Source organism: Pholcus phalangioides, unplaced genomic scaffold (assembly GCF_987345545.1).
Source record: "Pholcus phalangioides strain wild (caught in Gottingen) unplaced genomic scaffold, Ppha-v1.0 ptg000003l_1, whole genome shotgun sequence".
NCBI classification, from domain to species: domain Eukaryota; kingdom Metazoa; phylum Arthropoda; class Arachnida; order Araneae; family Pholcidae; genus Pholcus; species Pholcus phalangioides.
Window position 1 is genome coordinate 58,443,977 of NW_028301596.1, and position 24,877 is coordinate 58,468,853.

General features: G+C 38.1%; 1 long non-coding RNA gene across 2 annotated transcripts in view; it reads left to right on the top strand.

Moving 5' to 3' along the window:
* The window catches only part of LOC149089018 (uncharacterized), a 35,913-nt gene extending 13,194 nt beyond the window's left edge, over positions 1–22,719 (top strand). The window contains exons 2-5 of one of the 2 annotated variants that reach the window (XR_016195158.1): positions 3,483–3,661; positions 11,015–11,098; positions 12,541–12,646; positions 20,488–22,719. This is a non-coding gene — a long non-coding RNA (uncharacterized LOC149089018). Of the gene's footprint in view, positions 1–3,077; positions 3,662–11,014; positions 11,099–12,540; positions 12,647–20,487 lie in introns of those variants that run through there. The other variant, XR_016195157.1, reaches the window with a different exon arrangement.
* The last annotated feature ends 2,158 nt before the right edge of the window (positions 22,720–24,877 follow it).

A 24,877-nucleotide genomic window follows, 5' to 3' on the forward strand; every position in this document is an offset into this window, starting at 1 on the left:
GGTAAAAATTAGATAATTTTTTAGTATAATTTCATTTCATTTGGAAAAAAAATCGTCTGTTTTTCCCCTCTATAAATGTGCCTTTCAGTACCTATATATGTTGGATTTAATATATTTTTATTGTTTATTAGTTAAAATATTGTCACGCAGAATTTTAAGTAGTTTCATGAGATGAAACGACGAAAGCTGGTTCCCAGAGGCAAAAAATAAACTATAGGCAAAACTAGAGACAAACAACACATGAATTGTTTATGTTTCGGGGAATGATTTTCCCCGAATACTCCCACACACAGATGTGTGTGTACGTGACCTAGATTACAGACATTCCAAGCAAGGGGGAAAATCAGGGATCATCCCTGTGGAACACGTGCTTGTTTAGGTGCATGTAAAAGTAGACAGTATTTTCTGCAGGTTCTTATCCAGGGCCGTCTTAAGAGCAACATGGGGGCTCCCAGCCATGTATTTGTTTTTTCTGAGATCCTACTTGGCAAATTCATTTGGTTATTCCTGAAATTTTTTACAAGATATAATTTTTGTGATGCTCCATCTTCTTTTGAAATCGCCCCCGCGGGGGAGTAACTGGGTGGGCCCATGTGTTTACCACGGACCCGTCATCTAGGGGGATCATGACGAAAATATGAAGGAATGCCAAAGGCAGTTTCTCTAGTTTCTTCAACAAAAGTTGGCAGCGACTAGCATGTCAGTCACCAAGTGACCGAGTCGCGTTCGATATTTTGTCGCCAAGACGCTAATTTCCTCGTGTGAGGGCGTCTAGAGCGATATACGTACTGGTCTGGAGACGGTTTCTCTTATCAGTTGCCGAACTTTAGTTTCCCCGTGTGAGGAGGGCCTTAGTCTCATTCCTACTGCAAATGAACTAAAACAAACCCCTGTGAGAATTGTCGCTGCAAGTAGAATTTTTGTCACCTTATTACAGTATTACTTGTGCAGTCTACCAATGTTGTAGCTGTGATTTTGCTCGTAAATTTAATTAAAAACTTTTTTAACAATTTATCTTTAATTTATCGTATTGAATTTATTAATTTATTGTATAATTGGGCTGTGGGGGACCTGTATTGGGTGTGTGTGTGTGTTTTTCAGGCTTATTTTGGGGCATGAAGAAAGCAAGTTATATATTCTGTAGCCTACATAAATATAATAGACCTAGCAATATATGGAAATTGTAATTATGCAATTATTTGGTGTTTTTCCCTCGCGCGCGAACCCTCATAACCTAAATGACATTAAATACATAGATTCATCAATGTATGTACACTCGTGTGTAAAATTAGGAGAATTTGCACATTGTGTATCTATTTTGACAAAAAGTACTTTCGTTTGGGGAGATCCTGGGATGTGATACCATCCCGTCCACATCAGGGAAATGGACCACTATGGTGGTGGAGGTGTCATCTGGGCAGGCATCATGTTGGACAGCCGCACACCCCTCCATGTGTTTGACAGAAGGTTCCTGACAGAGGAGATCTTAAAGCCCTATGTTTGACTACTCAGGGGCGTAGTTGGCCCTTGGTTCCTGTTCATAGACAACAACGCTCGTCCGAATATGGCTTACATGATCAACGATTATCAGGAAAGTTGGAATATTCGGCCTATGGACTGGCCAGTCAGATCTCCTGACCTAAACCCTAAAGAACATGTGTGGAACGCTCATGGCCCCCACATCCTCAAGCAGGCCCTTAGGCTGGGATCTGGCGAACCCCTGACCAGATTTTCGCGGCCCCCCCTTATGATGAATTTATAGCGTGAAAAAAAAAATGATGAAAATCATCCTGTGCCCCAAGACTAGAGCCTTGTGAGCCCCCTGTCGGGGTGGGGGGGAGGGTAACATCTCGCCATCCCCGAGAGGGGACCATACTCCATATTAGACTCATTTTCCGTTCAAATACAAATACAACGCCACAACAGACAAAATACCCAACGAGGTGGCTGATAAGATGCCCATAAAAATATGGTTGTCATATATTTAAAAAATACAGCAACCCAATTAAATATGCAATTAACACAAATTATAAACAATATATACACACACGATAAAATATTATACAATGCCCATAAAGAATACTTATGGTTGTCTTATGGATAGCTTCTCGATTTACCCCAACATGTTTATCGTACTTCTTTTTAAACGTGTCAATTGTGTTACAATTTACTACCTCCGAGGGTAAGCTATTCCATTTATTAACAACCCTATTCGAGAAAAATTCCCTGTGACACCATAACCTTGCATTGTCCCTCACCAATCGATATTGGTGTCCCCTTGTAAAAGCAGTCGATTCGCGGTGTACTAAAAGTTCATGGTCCATCCTATCATTCTATTCGATTTTTTCACCACCGCTGAACAATGTTCAGAAAACTTAACCCGCTTTCTTCAACAGTCTTCTTTTATCAGTAAACAATGATAGGTCACCTCGTCCACTTTTATACTCTCTGAATGCTCTTTTCTTTTCAAGATAAAGGTTCCGCACGCTATCCGTGAACCATAGAGGGTGCGTTGTACAAATACGTTTTTTTTCGAACAAAGGGTATGACGTCATGCTAAACAGGACAGCTTCGTACTAAATTCTTCCCATTGACTTACCACCCCTACTGACTCCAACCGGTCTTTGAAAATTTCCGCTAACCTTCTTCTCAAAACATCAAAGTTAGTTCTCCGAAAACAAGGAACCAGTCTTTTGTTATCAACCTTACCCGAGGAAAAGTTACAGTGAAATCTGACGATACGATGATCACTGGAAGAAAACTCTCCCCCCCACCGAAACATGTTCAACTAGATCCTCAGAACTAGTAAGAACTAAATCCAAAATAGCCGTACCCCTAGTGGCTTCTGATACATGCTGATACAAAAAATTTTCGAGCACCAACTTAAAGTCTCTTTCATACTGATACGCGTTCGATCTCGCAACGCGGATTTTGAACATCCTGCAATGATGAGACTGACATTCGCATGTGCGTATGTGGCGTCATCTCTCGCCCCCGTACGCGCACCTCCTGACGCGTGAGTTTCAGAGGCGAAAAATGGGGACAAGTCGAACTGTTTATCTTGCGTCACCTACTTCTTGCTCAGTGTGTTGCTCTCGCAGAGAAGTACTATAGTTTTCTCCTTTTTCATTATGTGGAATTAATCTTGTTAACCAGTGTAAATAGTTTTATAGAATTAAACGATCTTAAATTATCAACCGTTTCTTCAATTGGAGTCGGAACTTACAGTGATGACCCGGAAGAGAAATGGACCGAAAAATTACCAGCGGTCATGCACGGCATTCGAACTGCACTCTAGGAAGACTTGAATACTTTACCAGCTGAACTAGTATATGGTACTAATCTCCGCTTGCCTGGAGAGCTTTCTTTCTTTTTCAGGTCCGCCAAAGCATCGCAGGTTTTCGTCCGCCAGGATATGGTCCGGTGCTCACTGCAACAGCCATACGCTAGTCCATTCGCAGTTCTTGAGAAAATTTTTCCAGTTTCAGATGGGGTCAAGCAAGAAGTGGATCTCTATTGATCGATGGAAACCGGTCCATATGCTTCAAGAATCGTCTGCAACTCCAGTCAAGTCTGAACCACGTGAAGACGCTCCGATCTGCCATTAAATCGTTCACAACTACAAGATCCGGTAGATGCGTATGTATTTCGCTTACACGCGGTAAGTGATTAAGTTGGTAACTAAATTTTAAACTGCCAAGTACGTTACAATGTATGTAGACGATAAGGGCCGTTTACACGGGTTTAGTTGGTAAGTGGCAAGTGCACAAGTGATTTAGTAATTTAGTGAAACAAAAACGGTTCTATTTTTTGTGGTTAAGCAGACTTATGCGCATGCGCCAGTTTGCGTGGCCTGCCGCTCTTGGAGGGGTCTTTTTGCTCTCTCAAGGAGGGGTTTACTTTGATCTTAAGCGTGAACCTGTTTATGCTCCGTCGTCTCCTACCGTAGAATTCCGCGGAAATATAGGATGGTGAAGTGGCCAGAGGACACAATTTTCGAGTTTGTTGAAGAATATCTTCGCCATGGAAGTTTGTTGAACTATAGAAATTAAAAATACCTCAACAAACAAGCTAAAAATTAATCGATGTTGGAAATAGTGGAAGCTGTGGAATACTCGGTCGACGTGCTGCCAGGAGTTGAAAAAAAAATTGAAGATAACTAACTAACTCTAAAAATCATGTAATGTGGCTCTGATCACAGTATTCGTAAGTTCTACCGGATCATCTTCATCCATTGTTGCGGAAGCTATGATCTTTAAAAAAAACACCTCTCTGGAATGCCAGATATATATATAAAAAATTATTACTATACTACTCCCGCGCGCGTTGCGTCTCTCTCTCTCTCTCCGTTGATTCGAGTCGAATGTTGCGCTAATTGCGCTCGCCTCCTCAAAAATTATCCAATAAGCATCTACTAAATCACTTATCGTGTGGACACTTTTTGAACAATCGGTTAACTTAAAATTTATTTATTTATTTATTTATTTATACAATATTGTTGGCCCTTGGGCCTATACAAGAGGATGCGATTGAGAATGACAAAGATATCGTTTGATGTTGGATAAAAAACTAGTGATAGAGGGAGATTCAACAATAGAGCTTGGGAGTTTGTTCCATTCACCAATGGTATGAGGAAAGAAGCTGTATTTAAAGCAGTCAGTGGAAGCAAAAATAGGTTTTATTTTAAGGGAATGGTCGAGTCTTCTAGAGATGTAGGATGGTTTGGCTAAGATACCAGAAGTATCCATGTTGAACTGACCATGGAAAATTTTATAAAGCAATGTTAATCGAGAGATGAGACGAAGAGTAGAGAGAGGGATTAGATGAAGTTCATTTTTAAGTCTGGACACAGAAATGAAAGATGACCAGCAGTCGTGAACAAATCGGGCGGATTTATTTTGAATAGATTCAAGTTTGTCTATATTACAGGAGGTGTAAGGGTCCCAGATTTCAGCGGCGTAGGAGAGGACGGGGGATATATAAGTTTGGTAACAGAGAAGTCTGATATCCCGAGTAGAGTGTTTAAGATTGCGGAGGAGGAAGAAAAGTTAAGACACTTCTGGTAAATGTAGTCGATGTGTTTGTTCCAACGTAGGTCGGCTGAAATAATGACACCAAGGTATTTGATATGTGAAACCCGGGATAACGGTAAATGATTGATGGAGTAGGAGTATTCAAGAGGAAGAAGTTTACGGGTAACTTTCATGTGAACCGTTTTTGAGATATTCATTGGCATTTGCCATAGGGAACACCAGTCGGCGATGGAAGCCAGGTTATGTTGGAGAAGTTCTTGATCAGATTGATGGTGAATGATACGGTAAATTACACAGTCATCAGCGAAAAGTCTAGTGGTGCAGTTGAGGGATTGAGGAAGGTCATTGATATAAATTAGGAAAAGTAACGGGGAGAGGACCGATCCTTGAGGGGTCCCAGACTTTACGGAGGCGGATGACGAGTTATGATCATTAAAATGAACAAACTGTTTACGGTGTTTTAGGAAAGCCTCCACCCAATTAAGTAATTGAACGTTAAGGCCAAGGCGGGAGAGTTTGAGAAGAAGTTTATCGTGGGGAACTTTATCAAAGGCTTTAGAGAAATCTAGGAATACGATATCAGTTTGTAGGTTTTTATCAATGGCTTCAGAGAGGTCGTGGATGAAGAGGGCCAGTTGAGAGGTAGTAGAGAGAGATTGTCTAAAGCCGTGTTGGTTGGGGAAAAAGAAGCTGATGGAGTCTAAGTGGATACGGATTTCTTTTGCTACAATATGCTCGAAGATTTTACAGCAGGAGGAAGTGATTGCTATTGGCCTGAAGTTAAGGGGATTGGAAAGTGAACCCGTTTTGTGGATAGGAATAATTTTATTGATTTTCCAGTCGTTCGGGAGGGTAGCAGAATTTAGTGAAACATTGAACAGGATTAAAAGATAGTCGGCGACTTCATCAGCACAGAATTTAAGAATAGAATTTGGGATGTCGTCAGGGCCAACAGAATGGGGTTTCAGTTTTTTCAAAAGTTTTAGGATACCTTGTTTGGAGAAGGATATAGGGGGTGAGTTGTGGATAGAATCAAAAAAAGAGTATTGGGGAGGAGAGGGGTCTATTGAGAAAACCGAGCAGAAAGCTAAATTGAATTCGGTAGCCATCTCTGAAGGAGAAAATGTATATTTATTTGAACTTCTCAGGGAAGTGGGACCAACAGATTTAGGTCTAAGGTAACTCCAGAATTTTATTGGATTGGTTTTTAAGTAATGGGGTAGAGAATGAGAGAGGTATCTGGACTTTTGGACGGAAATGAGGTTTCTGAGGTCTCGGGTGGAGGCTGAAATTATGGATTTGAGTGAATTGGATTTGTTAGTTTTATATTTGAAGGCGATTCGGCGGATTTTCCTCTTTAAATGAATAATATCTCTGGTGATCCATGGATTAAAAAAAGACTTAGGAGAAACATTTTTAATTGGAACTGTAGTCAAGCATTTGTCTATAATACATTTAAAAGAGGTCCAGAGGGTGTGGATATTGTTAGAAGAGGATATGGATAAGAAATCATTGGAGTGAGAGCGAAAGATATTTTGCATAAGTGGATAATTTGCCTTGTTGAAATTACGTTTAGGGGCGAGTTTGTAGGATGGGATAGAGTGGCGGAGGGAAAAGTTAATGACTGGGATATTATGGTCGGAGCAACCCTCAAAGATGGAGGTGGAAAGGACTGAAATTCGATTGGAGGTAGCAATGAGATCTAAGGTAGAGCTGGAGTAGAGGGTGGTTCTTGTGGGCTCAAAAATGGATTGGACCAAGTTAAATTTAAGGAAGATATCTAGGACTTTGTTATTAATTCCGTGATTGCCGGACAGGGATTCCATATTTTTCCAGTCAATGCCGGGAAGATTCCAGTCTCCGGAGATAAGAATAGAATGTGTGTTATAATATTTTTCAAGAATAATTTCCAGTTGTTCAAAAAGGTGGAAATCAGGAGAGGGAGGGAAATAGACAGAAAAGATGGCAAGTGGGGGACAGTTGGGTTGAAGCCATTCGGCTCCAACAATTTCGAGTTCGGATTCTAATAGAATTTCAGTTAAAGGGATAAATTTTTTGAAAATAAGTAAGACCCCGCCCCCCCGAGAGTTTCTATCCTTTCGAAAAGCATTGTAATCGGGTGGCAAAATTTCGGAATTAGAGATTGTATTATTTAGCCATGACTCTGTAACACCAAGAAAATGGGGATTATGGATGAGTAAGAATGATTCTAGAAAATCAGTTTTGTTTTTCAGGCTGCGAGTGTTAATAGTTCCCAACTGGTAGGTATTTTTTAATTTGGAGGTTGTGTAGACGGAAGGGTTGCTCGGGGGGAGTAGCCTAAAGGGGGTACCGAGGAAATATGGGAGGAGAGGGAGGGCATAGAAAGGTTCGAAGCAGTATGAGCGGGGAAGATGGGGCGGATATCATTAATATCGGGATCCCAGACATATTTGGTATTATTTATGAGTGCAAAATTGTGGATAAGTTTTACTTTAATGCCTTCGTCACGGTATTTTTGACTGGCTCTCCAAATTTGACCACGAAGCTTGCGTGTATCGAGAGAGAAATCTTCTGAGATAGATATGTTGCTGTTTTTAAGTTTCGAGGCATTTTTTAGAATCTCACTTTTGATTTTAAATTTGTTGAATTTTATTATGGTAAGTCTGGATCCGTGGGTCTTTTTGGAACCTAATCTGTGACAGCGGTCTATCTCACTAGGTGTAATATTTACGTCAAGGTGATCAGAACAGCATTGGATGATTTTGGATTCGAGGGTGGAGGAGGACTCGAAGTCAGATTCTTCAGGAATGTTTCGGAAAATCAAGTTATCCCGTCGAGAACGATCCTCAAGATCGATGACTTTATTGGTAATTTACTTATCAACTTAATCACTTACCGCGTGTAAACGGGCCTTAACATGAAATTGTGGTCTGTCCTTGTGGGGAGTCCTGTGACGTCATCTCTCGCCCCTTAAGCTGGGTTTTCCTAGGATTAGGTTTTTTTTTGCGCCGCATAAACCGAATTGGACCATTTTGCGCTGGCAGAAACGTGTTGCATAATCACTCTACGCGTTTGTGTTTTCCGACATGGCGCATCAGATCAGGGCGGCTGTATTATAGTATATCGCCTTGCAACAGCTACTCGGTCGTCTGCATGCTCCGATTTGAAGGAAAGGGAAAGAAAACACACAAGAGTGAAGAGAACATCAGCAAAACGCGCGGCGCACGACGCATTTGACTCCTCCAGAACCAGTCCACCAATCACGCCCGACGTAAAGCACTGTCGTTAGCCATATTACGCTCTGTAGGAAAACAGTTTTCTTCTTGGTGAGTGGACGGCGTGTCACGCTGGGCGATTCACGTTGCACGCTTCACAGAAAACCTGCTTCTAGGAAAACCCGGCTTTACGCGCACCTCCTGACGCGTGGGTAGCAGAAACGAAAAATGGGGACAAGTCGAACTGTCACTTGCGTGACCTACTTCTTGCTCAGTGTGTTGCTCGCGCACAAGTACTATAGTTTTCTCCTTTTTCATTGTGGAATTAATCTTGTTAGCCATTGTTATGAGTGTCATTTACCTTACATGTACTATGATCTTTGTATGAGATATATCTCTTTGTTAAAACTGTGTATTCGTACCAAATTTCATTAAAATCTGTCCATTAGTTTTCAGCAATTCGACATAATGTGCTAATTTTGCACATGTATTTCTCTTTGGATAGAGTATAACAATTCAATAACACCATTAAAAAACAAAATGTTTGCGAGTAAGTGCAGTTATGAGGTGTAATGTTTGATGGGTTTTTCCATGTGTTTTTTCGAGCTTTTTTCTCTAAACACTGTAATATAAATAGCATTGAATACATAGATTTGTTAATGTACTTCTCTTTAGAGTATCACAATGCAATAACGTCATTAGAAAGCGTACTGTTTGTGAATAAGTACAGTTTTAAAGTGTAATTTTTGGTGGGTTTTTCAGGTTGTGTAAAATCAAACCAACTCTGCCTTGCGGAACAGAATGGTGACAATGTTCTTGTCTGGTGGTAGAATAGAAATCGGTCTGTAACGTAGGTGCCGAAACTTGGAAGCAGAAGCTATTCGAGCCCCCTTCCAATAAATTTTTGAAAGGGGGCTGAGACCCTCCTTGACTTGACTATACAGGGTTTTCAGCTATAATGGCTGAACCCGTGGAAAAAAGTCATGAATATAGAATGCAAAGCACCATTCTGCCTTCTGCGTATATACGTGACAAATGGCGATTATCAGTCCCCTCCCTTCAATGTTTTCTTCATGTCAGCGCATGGAATTGATTAACGGCGTATCGTGAACATGAAATGAGTTTTTATGTGTTATTGTTGTGCAGTAAAAATTTTCAGTGTGTGCCTTTATCCTCCAAATTTCTATCTGAAGCCTTTTCTAATTTCCGTAATATGCCAGTATATGCTTTACACTCTTGCTTAAAACGGTTTCATTGCTGCTTTTCCACTGCAGTCTTTTGTTTTGCTACAAGTGTTGAAAGTTCCACTGTTTTGTTTCAGGTTCTTTAATTTTATACCAAAGTCATCCATACGTTTTGAACTGGATTTGATTGCTTTTATCTCATTTTCAGTTGTTTTTGTTTCTCAATAATTTCGTTTGTTGTTTGCTGGATGATACTTTTCACTTCTTGTTTCAGTTCTCACATAATTTGTTTAGAATTTTTTGAAGTTGACTTTCCACTCACATTCTAGGCTAGTTCTTTCCTTGATTCGCTGACACATTTTTATTTTTTTTTAATTTCAACTGCACACACAATCAGACATGAATACAAAAAACGGGGTGAACATCAAAACACAGTACAATATAAACAAAAAAGAGAAAAATGAACACACACACACTTTGTGACCTATAGGGATTTTGCAATCCTTCCATCTGGTCTAGATGAGGCACATACTTGTAGTTGTTACAATGCAACATCGTTGGTTACTGTGGTGTTGTAGAGTTGGTTTTGGGATTTTTAAAATTAATTTCGAATTTCCATGAATTCTGGGATTTTTTCATCAATTCCTGACCTCAGAAACTTGCGACACATAACTCGAAAAGGGAATTTGTTCAATCGCTTGGGGACCGTGTGATTTTTGTGTCTCAGTCCCCATAATTTTTAATACAATACAATAAATACAAATACAACGCCACAATAGGTAAAATGCCCAACGAGGTGGCTGAGAAAAAGATTCCCATAAAAATATGGATGTCATATATTTCAAAAATACAGCAACCCAATTAAAAATGCAATTAACAAAAATTATACTGCACAAAGTTTTAAACCAGTGGTTCTCAACCGGGGACCATATGCCCCCCCCCCCTACTGGGATACTTCAAGGGGGGTCACGGGAGAAAATGGAGAAAGGGATCATGACAGGTGGTTTGGTGGGCTGCAAAGAGCTGAGAAAAAAATTAAGGTGTGAAAAAATAAAGCTTGTATATCAATGACTATACACTTACAGAATCTAACAAAAGCACCCATAAAACGAGAAAGCCATGCCCAGTTCACCAGACTCTCTGAACTGCCTTAGTTGCGACCATGGGTGTGACAGCATCTTCTCTCAAGTCCACCATTTGTGTGCACATGTTTGCAATAAAAATACAATCTATCTCTGCCAAACATTGCATACACAGAATCCAATCCGAGCCCACAATACATGCGCAAAATAAATGTAATACGCAACAGATCCTCAATTAGATACCTGGTCAACTTGTTGCCCAGAATATATTATATTCTGGCAGACTCTTGCAATGTTGATTCAGTAGCCAAAAAATGAATTCAGATCCCAACTGGTCCAACACATCCACCTGGAGCATTAAGGGACATTTTACTTGAAAGCGGGAGACATGCATATGGTGAAAATTATTATATATATATATATATATATTCGAATAAACTTCTTATCATTATTTTGCAAAGCAAGCGCACTTCAAGCAACACTATTCATTTTTGACTTCCTGATTTGTCTATTTATAGATGTATACATGAATGAGGAAATGGAATCTGTCATGAGTAGGAATGGTCTTAAATTGGGGAGACACATCCTATTTCCTTTCTAATGTAAGTCTGAACTACTGTAATTGCTAAGTCTCTTTTTTTTTTTTTAATAATTCAGTTTTAACCATGATTAATTGTCTTTTTTTTTATCTTGTGTCTGAAATACGATTGAATGAAATAAACAGATTCAGGGCTCCTACTTTTCCTATTTTTTGATAAAATGTCCTTTTTTTCCCTTATTTTTACTAAATCCCATCAATAAAATTTGTGTAATTGATTTTAATTGAAGAGGGAATCATCGATATATTGCTAAATATTATAAATGTTGATTACAATTAATGATTCTGTCCAAGCAAAAATTGTATTGTTTTAAAGTTATTTGGGGGGGGGGCTGTATGTGGACCATTTGGTTTATTAATTTTTCATTTGCTTAGTTTGAGGGTTTAACAAAATGAGTTAATGAGTAGTCATTAAAAACTTCTGTCTGGATGGAAAAAATAATTTTGTATTTACGACTTCGTGGTCTCGGACAGTAACTAACATTTATTATTTAAAATTATGGTCCACATTTTGTGTATAGGTGAAACAATAGTTTGCATTACAAAGCAGTTGGATACATAGGCCTATTCTAGATTTTTAGCATTCAGTTGTCTTCTGTATTTCTAGAGCATGCAGAGGCATAAATAACGTTTACAATGCGTCCCCAAGCCATTCCCCTTGCTACCAGCAAAGAGCTAAAAATGAAAGTTCTTCATTTGTCAAAAATGATTACACTGGCATTGAACAGCAAAATATAAACGAATCCCTTTAAAAAAAAAAGATAGACAATGCAGTTATTAACCACTCACATCAGACCTTGTAACTTACACATTTTGCACTGTGCTTTTGCAAGTAGTCTTGAAAGAGCGTCATTCTTGAAATACTTGCATGTCTTCATAATTTGCTGTGCATTGTCGAAGAGAGTTGACAGACTGGACTGTGGAAGATTCCAAAAAAGAATGTAATTTATATTGTGAGGAGATACAAAAAAAAATTATTTGTGGTTACTTGTACACAGTTTTGGCCAAAAATTGTTTTTGTAACCAAGTCATTTCTGTTATTTTGCTTTGGCTCGAATCCATCCTATAGGATAGTAGAATAGTGCTAAAAAAAATTATTAAAATTTCTTTTCTAAAGTTTAAAATAATTTTTTTTTTAGAGATTCCTTTTCTTATGATGTGGTTATGTTGTCTTGGGGGTGAGGTACCTCCCCCCCCCCCCCCCTACTTTTTATAGTTAGACTTTTTCCTACTTTTTCAAATTTTGTGAGTGGGAGCCCTGCAGACTACTAAATTAAGTGAAGTGCGTAGACACACTATTGAACTGTAACTACAAAGTTGTGTGTTGCTTGATTTTTTCCTTTGGTCCCAAACAATATGGCATCTCTTATACATGAATTTTGATTTTATGTATATAAGAGATGGCTAATTGTTAAAACTTAACAATGATCTAATTTGTGTTTTCAGTAATTGAAATGGAGTAGCTGGGTCGAGGACGCTGTTTCTAGTCTTCCATGTCATCGATTGTGGTGCCTAATTCTGATGCTCATGCCTATTGTTTCCAGAGGAAAAGGTGTGATCATAACTTTTAATATTATTTTAATTTAAGAATTGTGTTTCGGCGGGGATCACAGAGGTGTATAGTGAATGGTAGAGGGTGTTATTCACCTCTGTTCTGCTATTATGTGGGTAATAAAAGTTTTTTATTTTCAATTTAAATGTTTTGAACGGAATTTGATACCAAAAAAAATTATTGTTCTATTTTAAAAATATCAATTCAATTTTCCAAAGGAAATTTATAGAACAAATACAGTAAAACCCTTCTTTTGCAGACGAAAAAAAAATCGATCGCAAAAGAGGGGTGACCACATCAGGGGGGGGGGGGGTTTCTGTTGAAACCATAATATACGGTATTGACAATAACTGAAATTGTCCTTTATTTGCAAATAAACAAAATTCTGATAACATGTATAAAAATGCGTTTAAACAATGAAAGTATATAATTATTACAAAGAGCAAATCCGCAGATGATGTGAAGCTAATGGGGTAGTCGGGAGCAGGGCCGTAACTAGATACTTTTTCAGCCGGGGCAAGAACGCATTTTGGCGCCCACATGTAATGTAAAAGAAGCATTTAAAGGGTGCATTCGGCGCCCCCTTCCGTCCAGCGCCCGGGACACAAGACCCGCCTGCTCCCCCTAGTTGCGGCCCTGATCGGGAGTCAAAGCTATAGGGAGTTGCTCCAGACCAACCTAAACAAAACTGCAGCGTGGGCAAATGAATGGGGCATGACGTTTAGCATTGACAAGTGCATGGTCACTCATTTTGGTTCTAACAACCCACATTTTTCTTACGAGTTCAATGGTGTCACTATCCTGGATGCAACTAGGGTGACCTATTTGGGAATTCTCATTTACGAGTGGCTTAGGTTTTCTGAACATTGTTCAGCTGTGGTCAAAAAGTCGAATAGAATGCTTGGTTTCATTTTCAAAAAGGTCTTTTCGCGTTCTCCTAAAGTCATTCTTCCGCTTTTCCGAGGTTTAGTTCGTCCTGGACTGGAGTATGCTGTAAGGTTTTGGAGACCATACCCACAGAAGGACATCGGCTTGTTTGAAGGGATGAAGAAAAGAGGGTGTCGCAGGGAATTCGATAAACATGTTGGGGTAAATCGAGAAGCTATCCATACTTAGAATAAATACAAATACAACGCCACAAAAGGCAAAATGCCCAACGAGGTGGCTGAGAAAAAGATGCCCATAAAAATATGGATGTCATATATTTCAAAAATATAGCAACCCAATTAAAAATGCAAATAACAAAAATTGTAAACAATATATACACATGATGAAATATTATACAATGCCCATAAAGAATACTTATGGTTGTCTTATTCTAAGTATGGATTGCTTCTCGATTTACCCCAACATGTTTATCGTATTTCTTTTTAAACGTGTCAATTGTGTTGCAATTTACTACCTCCGGGGATAAGCTATTCTATTTATTAACAACCTATTAGAGAAAAATTCCCTGCGACACCATAACCTTGTATAGTTCCTCACCAATCGATACTGGTGTCCCTTTGTAAAAGCAGTCGATTGGTGGTGTACTAAAAGTTCATGGTCCATCCCATTGAAAATTTTGAACACTTCGATCATATCTCCTGGACACCTGCGTTCATCCAATGTAAACATATTCCATAGCTGCCAAGTCTCCCGAATTTTAGGTTCATCCCTCGACCTCCCGAAAAGTTCCTAAATCTCCCGAATTTTTACGAAAATCACAAAAAAAATCCCTAATTGTCCGTAAAAGTTCTGTACTTCATTTAAAGAAGTCCCCGCTTATGAATACAATCCCTAAGGAATTTCTTGTGGGGCATGAAGCCTCTTTTTTTCTCCTTTCGAAATGACGTCAAACGTCGTAAATGGGGAAATTCCCTATTTTACAAACCCTCTGATTTTTGAATTTTCTTTCATCAAACGTTCCAGAAAAGAGCCGACTATTCCTTTTTGTACAAGTTGTGTTACGGACATAAACATCGGTCATGGAAAGACTGCCATCATCACTCATGTGAAATGAAAAAAAAAAAAAAAAACATCAAGCAAGTGTCACAAAACGTCAGTGTTCTTCAAAAATTGACGCTTTTTTTCCCCCCTTCATCTTCCAATGATTTTGGGGTCATTCGTGCAGAATGTTTGTTCACAGCGTTTCTAATTGAACACAATATTTATTTTTTTAGATCACCATTTTGAAGTTTGGTCTTCAATTTCACTTGTTTCTGCGTAGGGATTTTATTCCCTATTCTTTAACTTTTATGTGCTGGAAATCCCTATTTTATTTGGAAAAATCTCTTTTGTATATATGAGGGAGTGGTTTTAGCATAAAATACGGGTTCGCGCGAAAATCTCCCGAATTTTCATTTTCAATAGTTGGCAGCTATGATATTCAAAAAATGAAGTCTCTCTTCATAACTCAAGCCCTGTGTGCCAATAAGGACACGCGTAGCTCTTCTCTGCACCCCTTCAACCAAGTCTATGTCCCTCTGTAGGTATGGTCTCCAAAACCTTACAGCATAATCCAGTCCAGGAGGAACTAAGCCTCGAAAAAGCGGAAGAATGATTTTAGGAGAACGCGAAGAGATCTTTTTGAAAATGAGACCACGCATTCTATTCGTTTTTTTGACCACCGCTGAACAATGTTCAGAAAACCTAAGCCGCTCGTCAATGAGAATTCCCAAATCGGTGACCCCAGTTGCATCCGGGATAGCGACACCATTCAACTCGTAAGAGAACCGTGGGTCGTTCGAACCAAAATGAGCGACCATGCACTTATCAACAATATCTTGTTTAAGTTGGTCTGAAGCAACTCCTTATCGCTTTGATTCCCGATTACCCCCATTAGCTTCACATCATCTGCGAATTTGCTAGTAATCCCATCGATACCCTGATCGAGTTTATCGATAAAGAGTGAAAAAAGTATGGGGTCAAGGACACTTCCTTGAGGAACTCCACTTGTGACGCCTGTCCAACCAGAGAATTCCCCGTTCACCATAACTCGTTGCGACCTATCTCTTAACCACGATTCTATCCAATTCAGCAAGTTGCCCCCTATTCCAATCTCGTGTAAACGCTTCAATAGTTTGCCATGTTGGACCCGATCGAATGCCTTCTGGAAATCAAGGTAAAGAACATCTACATTTTTCTTTCGTCACGTGATCATAGAAGCAAAGGGGGTTAGTTACACATGACTTCCCCTTCCTGAACCCACGCTGATTATCCAACAATACATTGTTCTCGTCTATCCACTTCACAAACTGCCTTTTGATGATAATTTTCGAGAGGGAGCTCGTCAAATTCACTGGGCGATAATTGGACACAGCTTCTCTACTACCCTTCTTAAATATCAGAACAACATTAGCAAGTTCCCAGTTCCTTGGGACGATACCCTCAGCAACACTAATCCTGTATATCTGTGCGACTGGCCCCACCAATTCATTAGCACATTCCCTGAGGACCCCGGGGGTAGATATCATCTGGTCTGGTGTTTGCTTGCACATGCATTTCTTAGAAGATTTAGGACCTCCACGTCTTCTACTTGAATATCGTTGAGGGGTTTATTACCCCATGCAACACCCGTATATCGAATATCATTATCCCCATTAAAAACCGACGTGAAAAAGTCATTGAAAGCACTACATATGCCTACATTGCTCTCCACCCTAGGGCCTCCTATCGAGGGGGGGGGGCAACTGTCCCCTTACATCCATTATTGACGTATCGAAAAAATGATTTTGGGTCAGATCCAACACATACTTCAACACTCTTCTTTTATCAGTAAACAATGATAGGTCACCTCGTCCACTTTTATACTTTCTGAATGCTCTTTTCTTTTCAAGATAAAGGTTACGCAGGCTATCCGTGAACCATAGAGGGTGCGATGTACAAACACGCTTTTTTCGAACAAAAGGTATGACATCGTTCAAAACAGAGGAAACTTCGAACCAAGTTCTTCCCATTGACTTACCACCCCTACTGATTCCAACCGGTCTTTGAAAACTTCCGCTAACCTTCCTCTCAAAACATCAAATTTAGTTCTTCGGAAACAAGGAACCAGTCTTTTGTTATCAACCTTACCCGAAGAAAAGTTACAGTGAAATCTGAGTATACGATGATCACTGGAAGAAAACTCTTCCCCCACAGAAACATGTTCAACAAGATCCTCAGAACTAGTAAGAACTAAATCCAAAATAGCAGTGCCCCTAGTGGCTTCTGGTACATGCTGATACAAAAAGTATGAGATCCCCTAGTATGAGAACCCTGTTACGCTTACATATATAGGAAATTTCATCATGCAATTTGGCGATGTAGTTTGGATCCCTATTCGGTGGATTGTAACAAACCCCAACAATAAGTTTATGACGTCTTTTGTTCTCAAGTTCAACCCATATGGTTTCAATATCACTTCTCTGCACATTACACTCTCTAGCCTTCAAACATGATTTCACGTATATCAACACTCCACCCCCTTTCCTATCAGATCTATTTCTCAAAAAAGTATCGTATCATGAGGTGTGTAAGAAAGATTCATCCCCATAGTTTGCCCAAGATTCTGTAATGGTTATAAGATCCAGGCCCTCCACAACTATCATAGTTTCTAAAAAATCTTTCTTATTACCCAAGCTCCTGGCATTTATTAGCACACATTTTAATTTGCCCGGTGATTTAGTGTCAATCGAGAAGCCATCCAAGTCAGAGGTGGGTAATTCCCCGTCAGTACTGTTGTGATTATCATTAACTAACATGCATTCCCGACTACGTGGTCTGGGAGTAAAAAACCTGACCGAAGACTATCGTAAACCTCCCAGACCCTCCTCTTATTTAGATTGATCCCATCCGAACGAAGCCACCTATCGGTAAATGCGGGAAGCCCCAAGAACGTGACCCCAAGTGAGGAGCAAATGTCCTTCAGGCCTGTATTGAATTAGTGGATCCTACTCCCCTACTACCCCTTGGCAGCACTGGAATCACTGCCACATCTGAACTCCCCTCCCTAGCGGATAATAGTAAATCCCGGTACTCTGACAGAGACTCGCTAATATTCGCTCCTACCTGATTTGTTCCCACCCACAGAATCACCCGCAAGGGCAACTTTCGGCGGTGAAAAACGTCTCGAACGTTGCCAATCTTTCCCGCAGGAATACAACAGCGCTCGAAACCCCGAAAATCCCTACATAATCGGTTCCCAAGTTCCCTAACCACACAATCGCCGATGATTAAACCCCTATCACTATCCCTCATCCACGACCACCCATTCGCCCTCTAAACTGTCGTTGTTCGTGGAGATTGCTTCTTCATCAACAGGTGGCTCGACGACCAGAGGCTCCGTTATAAGTGGGCCTTCTAGCACCCTGACTTTTGCCCGAAAAGCTTCGACCTCGAGTTCCAGCCTTTTCCTATCCAAGCACCCTTTACAATTGAAACTATCAGCTACTATACCCCTAGACCAGGGAAACCTCCCGTCGCAAGCTCTACGCAACACTAGTTGAGGTTGAGGCATACTAACACTATTGCTAAAGATAGATAATAATAATACTTAAAAATAGGAAAATGAGAAACGTTAACTGGAAATTAAAATAATGTAAAATACATTACTATGCAAATTACGTAAGAGATTATACGAAAAAATTACGTAAAATAGAATGCTCAACACTAAATCACGAAAAAGAAAATATATGTATATAAAGAATACCACACCCTCTAAAAAAAGTATTAAGCTACAAAGTACAATTTATACTCATTAGAATTAGCTAACTATTTCAAATCACTAACACTACAACAATAGGCCCAAGTGGAAGGAAAAACAAAGTTCTTGAGAGTACCCGGGTAAAAGTATACACTGTTTGCTAACACTAACGTCCAAAAACCTACGATTTTATATCAAAGAAGCGAGAAAACACAAACCTGGCGAAAAAACAATGAAAATGAAATGCGAACGAGAAGAATAAATTTAAGTCGATCGAAAATGCACAACGAAAGTTTAAAGAAATTGAGAGCAATATAATAAAAAAAAAAAACCACTTATCTCGCAATCCAAAAACACCACAGACCCAAAAATAAACAACACGCTAAGTAAAACCCATAAGAACGAAGAAAAACACAAAGAAAGACACAAAAAGAATTAGACAACCATAAATATTTTTTGTGGTATTGTATAATATTTTATCATATATGTATAGTTTTTATGATTGCATTTTAAATTGGGTTTCTGTTTTTTAGAAATATATATTTGTTGTGATCATCTTTTTCTCAGTCACCTCGTTGGGCATTTTGCCTGTTGTGGCCTTGTGTTTATTTGTATTTTTACTTAGCAGGGTGGAGAGGGTGATTTCCCCTCCTCTCTGTATGTGCCTATAATTGCGCATATTTGCATTTTATGTTCTCAGGGCTCCACTTGACCTGCTTTTACTACTTTTTTGGCAAAGTGGCCTACTTACTAGTTTTTGTCCTACTTCTCTTACTTTTTTTTACCAAATCCTATCAACAAAATGTGTGTAATTTATTCTAATTCAAAGGAAGGAATCACGATATATTGCCGAATTTTACAAATGTCGTAGATTGTTAATGATTTTGCCAATACAGAAATTGTATCGTTCTTACGATTATTTGTGGAGGAGGGGGGGGGGGTATATGTAGACCATTTGGTTTATTAATTTTAGTGTTAGTATTAAAGTTTTAAATTTAGTAGTTTTATAATTTTATTAAGTTTTAATTTGAGTAGGCATTAAAAACTTCCATCTGGATGGGAAAAATAATTTTGTATTTACTACTTCACATGGTCTTGGACAGTAACTACATTCATCATACAAAATAATGGTGTACATTTTGTGTATAGGTGGAACATTGCATTATAAAGTAGTTTAATACATAACATAGGCTTATTCTGGGTTTCTAGCATGCAATAGTCTTCTGCATTTTCAGGGCATGCAGAAACACAAATAATATATATACTTTGCTCAGTAAAGAGCTGGAAATTAAAGTGCTTCATTTGTCAAAAACTATTACACTGGCATTGACCCATAAAATGTGAACACATTTCTTTAGAAAAAGTATGGACAATGCCATGGTTCACCTTGACTTATTTTCATTGGTCCTTATAATTTTGCACCATGCTTTTGTAAGTGGTCTTCAAAGATCGACTTGTTATCTGTGGTTGCTACTGAAATAGACAGAGTACCCTCTTTTGGCAAAAAAATGCTTTTACAACCAAGTTATTTCTGTGATTTTGCTTTGGCTGCAGTCAGTCTTGCTGGATACTGAAATAGTGCTGTGATTATTTAGTGCTAGATTATTTATTCCGGAATCACTTCATTAGCCGAACGTGATTTCCCATAGGTTTCTATAAAAAATCGTTTGATTCTATCCAGCTGCTGCCAAAAATTTAAACATAAGTTTTTAAAACACCAAGGGATGCTATATTTTTCTATTTTGCTCCATGCTTTTGGAAGTGGTCTTGAAAAAGCGTCATTCTTAAAAAGTTGAGTCTTCATAATTAGCTGTGTGCATTGTCAAAGAGAGATGACAGACTGGACTGTGGAAGACTCCAAAAAGAATATAATTAATATTATGATCAGAGACAGAAAAGAATTATCTGTGGTTGCTAGTACCCTGTTTTGGCCAAAAATTGTTTTTGTAACCAAGTGCTTTCTGTCATTTTGTTTTAGCTTGAGCCAGTATTACAGGGTACTAAAATAGTCATATAAGAAATATTTAAATTTTTTTAAATTATGGTATGATTATGTTGTGTAAGGGGGTACCCTCCCTCGTCCTACTCTTTTCCTACTTTTTAATTTTTTGAGCAGAAGCCCAGTGTTTTGCAGTTTTTCAAAATTTTCAGATGAACAAATTTCCTTTCTTCTCAGGAAGAAGAGTGAACACATCTTTTGGTTTTGCTGTCTTCCACAGTTTTCTCCCTGCTACTTGAAACAGAACTGCCACTGGGACAGCGGATGAAGGTTGAAAACTCGGCTGGCTGCAAAGTGTGTTGCTCATGTAAATTGGCTACAATGTGTGAGTTCTTGATCTAAGTTTTCTGCAATTTGTGCGTTGCTCATCTTAGCTGGCTGCAATTACTCGAGTTGCTCATCTCAGTTGGCTGCAGTGTGTGTGTTACTCTATGATTTGTTTTCTGGTTTATATTTCTGTGAAGTTACGAGACTTTATGAAGTGAATACTAATTCAATTAAAGTGTGCATATGCAGCAAATATATAGCTAATATGGGAATGCAGGTAAGTTTTGTTTAATATTTTGTTGGCTGAAAACCGTTATTTCATTCCCAAATAATTTTTTAAGCTTTAATTTTATACTTTTTGATGTGAATACAACCTGTAAACCAGCTGTCTGACCCAATTTGATGCGTATGAGTTTGGTATGCTCATGAACATAATTGGTTATTTTTCTTTTAAATCATTTTTTACCTAATTTCCAAAACAGAGTTGTCAACCTACATGATAAATGTATTTTGCACTCCTTTTTCAGTTCCAGTGATAAATAACAAGTACTTGGATATAATAACATTTAACAAAAGATAATCATAAAGCAATTATTCATAACTGCATTATATTCACTCTTTTTCAAAAAAAATATATCTATTACAAAACTTTTCAAAAATGGCAGTACATTGTTTTATACTTGGCCATGAGTGTTTGCAGCTATTCAGAATTTTTTTTTTGCTATTTGTTCCATGCAGTTGTGGAGGGTCCATTATATTTGGAAGTTGTCTAGCTTCTTTTTTTTTCATGAGTTTCTGTCTAATATTGCTTTGAGTTTTTTAAATGTAAAGTTAGTTTGTGGTGCTTTTCACAGGATTAGTGTCATTTTGTTTCGTCTTTCTTTTTTTCATCATGAAAATTGTAGTTTTTTGGCTTATTTTGTGTCTCATCTTATCTACATTCGTTGGTTTTTTGAGGTTCTTTTCATATTCTATCTGAGGTTGGAAAAAAAAAAACTCTGAATGGCTTTCAAACAATTATGACAAAATTAACCATATCATATACAGGGTTCCCACTTGTCCTACTTTTTTTTTTACGAAATTTGTGTAATTGATTTTAATTGAGGAGGGAATCATTGATATATATTGCCAAATAAAAAAAATATGGTAGATTGAGATTAATAATTCTGTTAAACTAGAAATTATATAGTTTTTAAGGTTATTTTGGTGGAGGGGGGGGCGGTGTATGCGTGTGTGGATTATTTGGTTTATAAATTTTTCTTTTACTTAGTTTGAGGGTTCAACAAGTAAAGTAATGATTAAAAACTTGAGTAGTGAGAATAAGAATATAAACAGCATGTTGCAAGACAGAAAGGCAAAGGATAATACAAATAATGATAGAAAAAATATGTACATATATGCAAAGAAGAAGAAAAAAAAAACTATAGAGCAAACGAAAAAGAGAAAAATTTTATGGTGGGTTAGTTTAGTATTTTGAATTGAAACAATTTCTTGAATTTATCATGTTTATAATTATGTAATTTTCGAGACTGAAATTATTTACATACACACTTAATTTTAAAAGTTTTGAAATAAGCAAAATGTTAATGATCAATTTGATTGTAATGGTTGGATAAAAACTATGAACATGGACGTTTTAATTTCAAAAGTATAAATGTTTTATGTTGGTTATTGAACATTAAAATTATTTGGACTGGCACATATTAATTTTAAATGTTTAAAATTATTTGAACATAAATGGTTTGATTTTGAAAGTTGAAATTAATTATTACTATTATTATTTAGAATTATGAAATGCTTCATTTATTTATTTCAACATTTAATTTCGCAAGTTTAACATATTAATTTGATGCGTTTGAAATAATTTAAATATGAATGTTAAAACTATTTAACCACAGATGTTTAATATATGAATTTTTAAAGTTAGTTAAAAAAAAACTTGGCCATTAGTTTTCTATGTCGCTAAACATTACAAATGAAATGTTCACTTTTTTTTCTTCCTTGATTCTTATTTCGATTGATTTTTTATACCATTATTATCATCTGTTCACAATTTTTATTAGCAGTTTGTTAAATTCTACATCCTTAATGAAACATGATTTTTAGTTAATTTTTATTTCTTAATAAATATGAATTTTTTTTAAACAAGCATCATGACTAATAAGTATTTTTCTAATCATATTATTTGCTGTGTATTTGATAAATTTGTTTGTGTATTTGATTATGTAATGGTTCGTGTGCATCTGACTTTTCTCTTTATGTTGAGTTTCATCTTGCTGCTGCAGCAGTGAAATAAAACACAATAGGATGGAAAGGTAAACCATCACATGTAAACACTCATCTTTGTTAGCGTATTGTATCAAGACATCATTTATAGCAATCATTTAATTTGATTAGCGTTCATTAATTTTTTTTTAAATTGCTTCATATTCAGAAGAGTCGTACGGTCTTGATACATCACGCTGGCGGTGAAATGTCCTAATTTTTATCTTAAGGTTCCGACGAAAGGTTGTCCGGGAAGCCCTTTATTTTTCCCATATGCTCCCGACCCCCGCAGAGTTGTTTATCCCTTTACAACCGACCCGGGGTACACGAACCGCAGACCCCGGGCTCCCGCCTTGTGAAAATCAGTTGAAGGCTGTGAGTCCGACGTCCGTGGTTCGCGTGCCCCGGGCCGGGGACCCTGGACTTTTTTTTAACCTTTTTTTTAACCTTTTTTTTTAACCTTTTTTTTAACCTTTTTTTTTAACCTTTTTTTTAACCTTTTTTTTTAACCTTTTTTTTAACCTTTTTTTTTAACCTTTTTTTTAACCTTTTTTTTAACCTTTTTTTTAACCTTTTTTTTAACCTTTTTTTTAACCTTTTTTTTAACCTTTTTTTTAACCTTTTTTTTAACCTTTTTTTTAACCTTTTTTTTAACCTTTTTTTTAACCTTTTTTTTAACCTTTTTTTTAACCTTTTTTTTAACCTTTTTTTTAACCTTTTTTTTAACCTTTTTTTTAACCTTTTTTTTAACCTTTTTTTTAACCTTTTTTTTAACCTTTTTTTTAACCTTTTTTTTAACCTTTTTTTTAACCTTTTTTTTAACCTTTTTTTTAACCTTTTTTTTAACCTTTTTTTTAACCTTTTTTTTAACCTTTGCGCCAATGATTTTTATTCATTTTTTCCGATTTTATCACCTTTCCTCCTGCGTAAATTCATATCGATTATTTCTTCTAACTCATCGATATCTCTACTTTCCATCGTTTCCGCCCATACGCTCAATCGATTACCTTCTGCGTTTTTATCGATTTCCCACTTTGCGCTGAAGTTTCCTGAGTTTCTCGTCTTCCGCACCGTAAATTCATATCGATTATTTGTGAAAGCTCATCGATATCTCCAATTTGAATCGGTTCCGCAACATCAACCTATTACCTTCTACCGCATTGTATCGATTATTCGGGGGTTTCACAGATTTTTTTTCTTCTCCACTAGAAATCTATTAATCTGCTCACGTATAAACCACAGCGCCATCTATCTGTAACACCGGTATCTTGTATATAATGACGTACTCAGAGCACTCTCTAGCACCGACGCCCTCTACCGGAACCACCATAATCCACCACAATCCCGATGGGCGGATGGAGCAACTGGTCTGGTTCTATGGCGTCAGAAAGCAAACAGAAACCACCACACACCCGTAACGAACGCATTCCCCATCGCCTAACGTCGTCTCCAAGCCATTTCCCCGTACTAGCAGCGCCCTCTGCCGGGACTAGGAGGTGTCCCGTTAGCGTTCGCAGCGCCACCTATCGGCGGGAAGGCGAACTACTACCGATGCATCGGTCGGAATCGATTAAACGGCGTCCTGAAGCCGTTTTCTCTATACCATCGCCCTCTAGCGGGACTTTGAGCTGTCCGAGACAACTGCCGTTGCCACGGTAGATCGGGCTATCGCGCATGCGCTGTCTGAAACGAAGAATTCGTGGAAAATACCAAAAATTTAGCGGGAAATTCCAATATTTCCCAGGAAATTTTTGGAATCGGGTCTCCGGAAGGTATAAATAGGAGCGTCCTCGACCGTCATTCGGGTTTGTAAGCACCTCCTGATGATAGGAGGCTTAACCCAGGCTGAGGGGAGCTGCTCTCGCCAACCCTATAAAGACTGGGTCTTAGTTGCTCCGCGCACTAATGGCGGATCATATGGAGCAACTGACCTTGGTCTCCAACGAAAAAACAGCCTATAAAGACTGGACCTTAGTTCCCCTGGACAATGGAGCAACTGGTCTGGTTCTATGGCGTCAGAAAGCAAACAGAAACC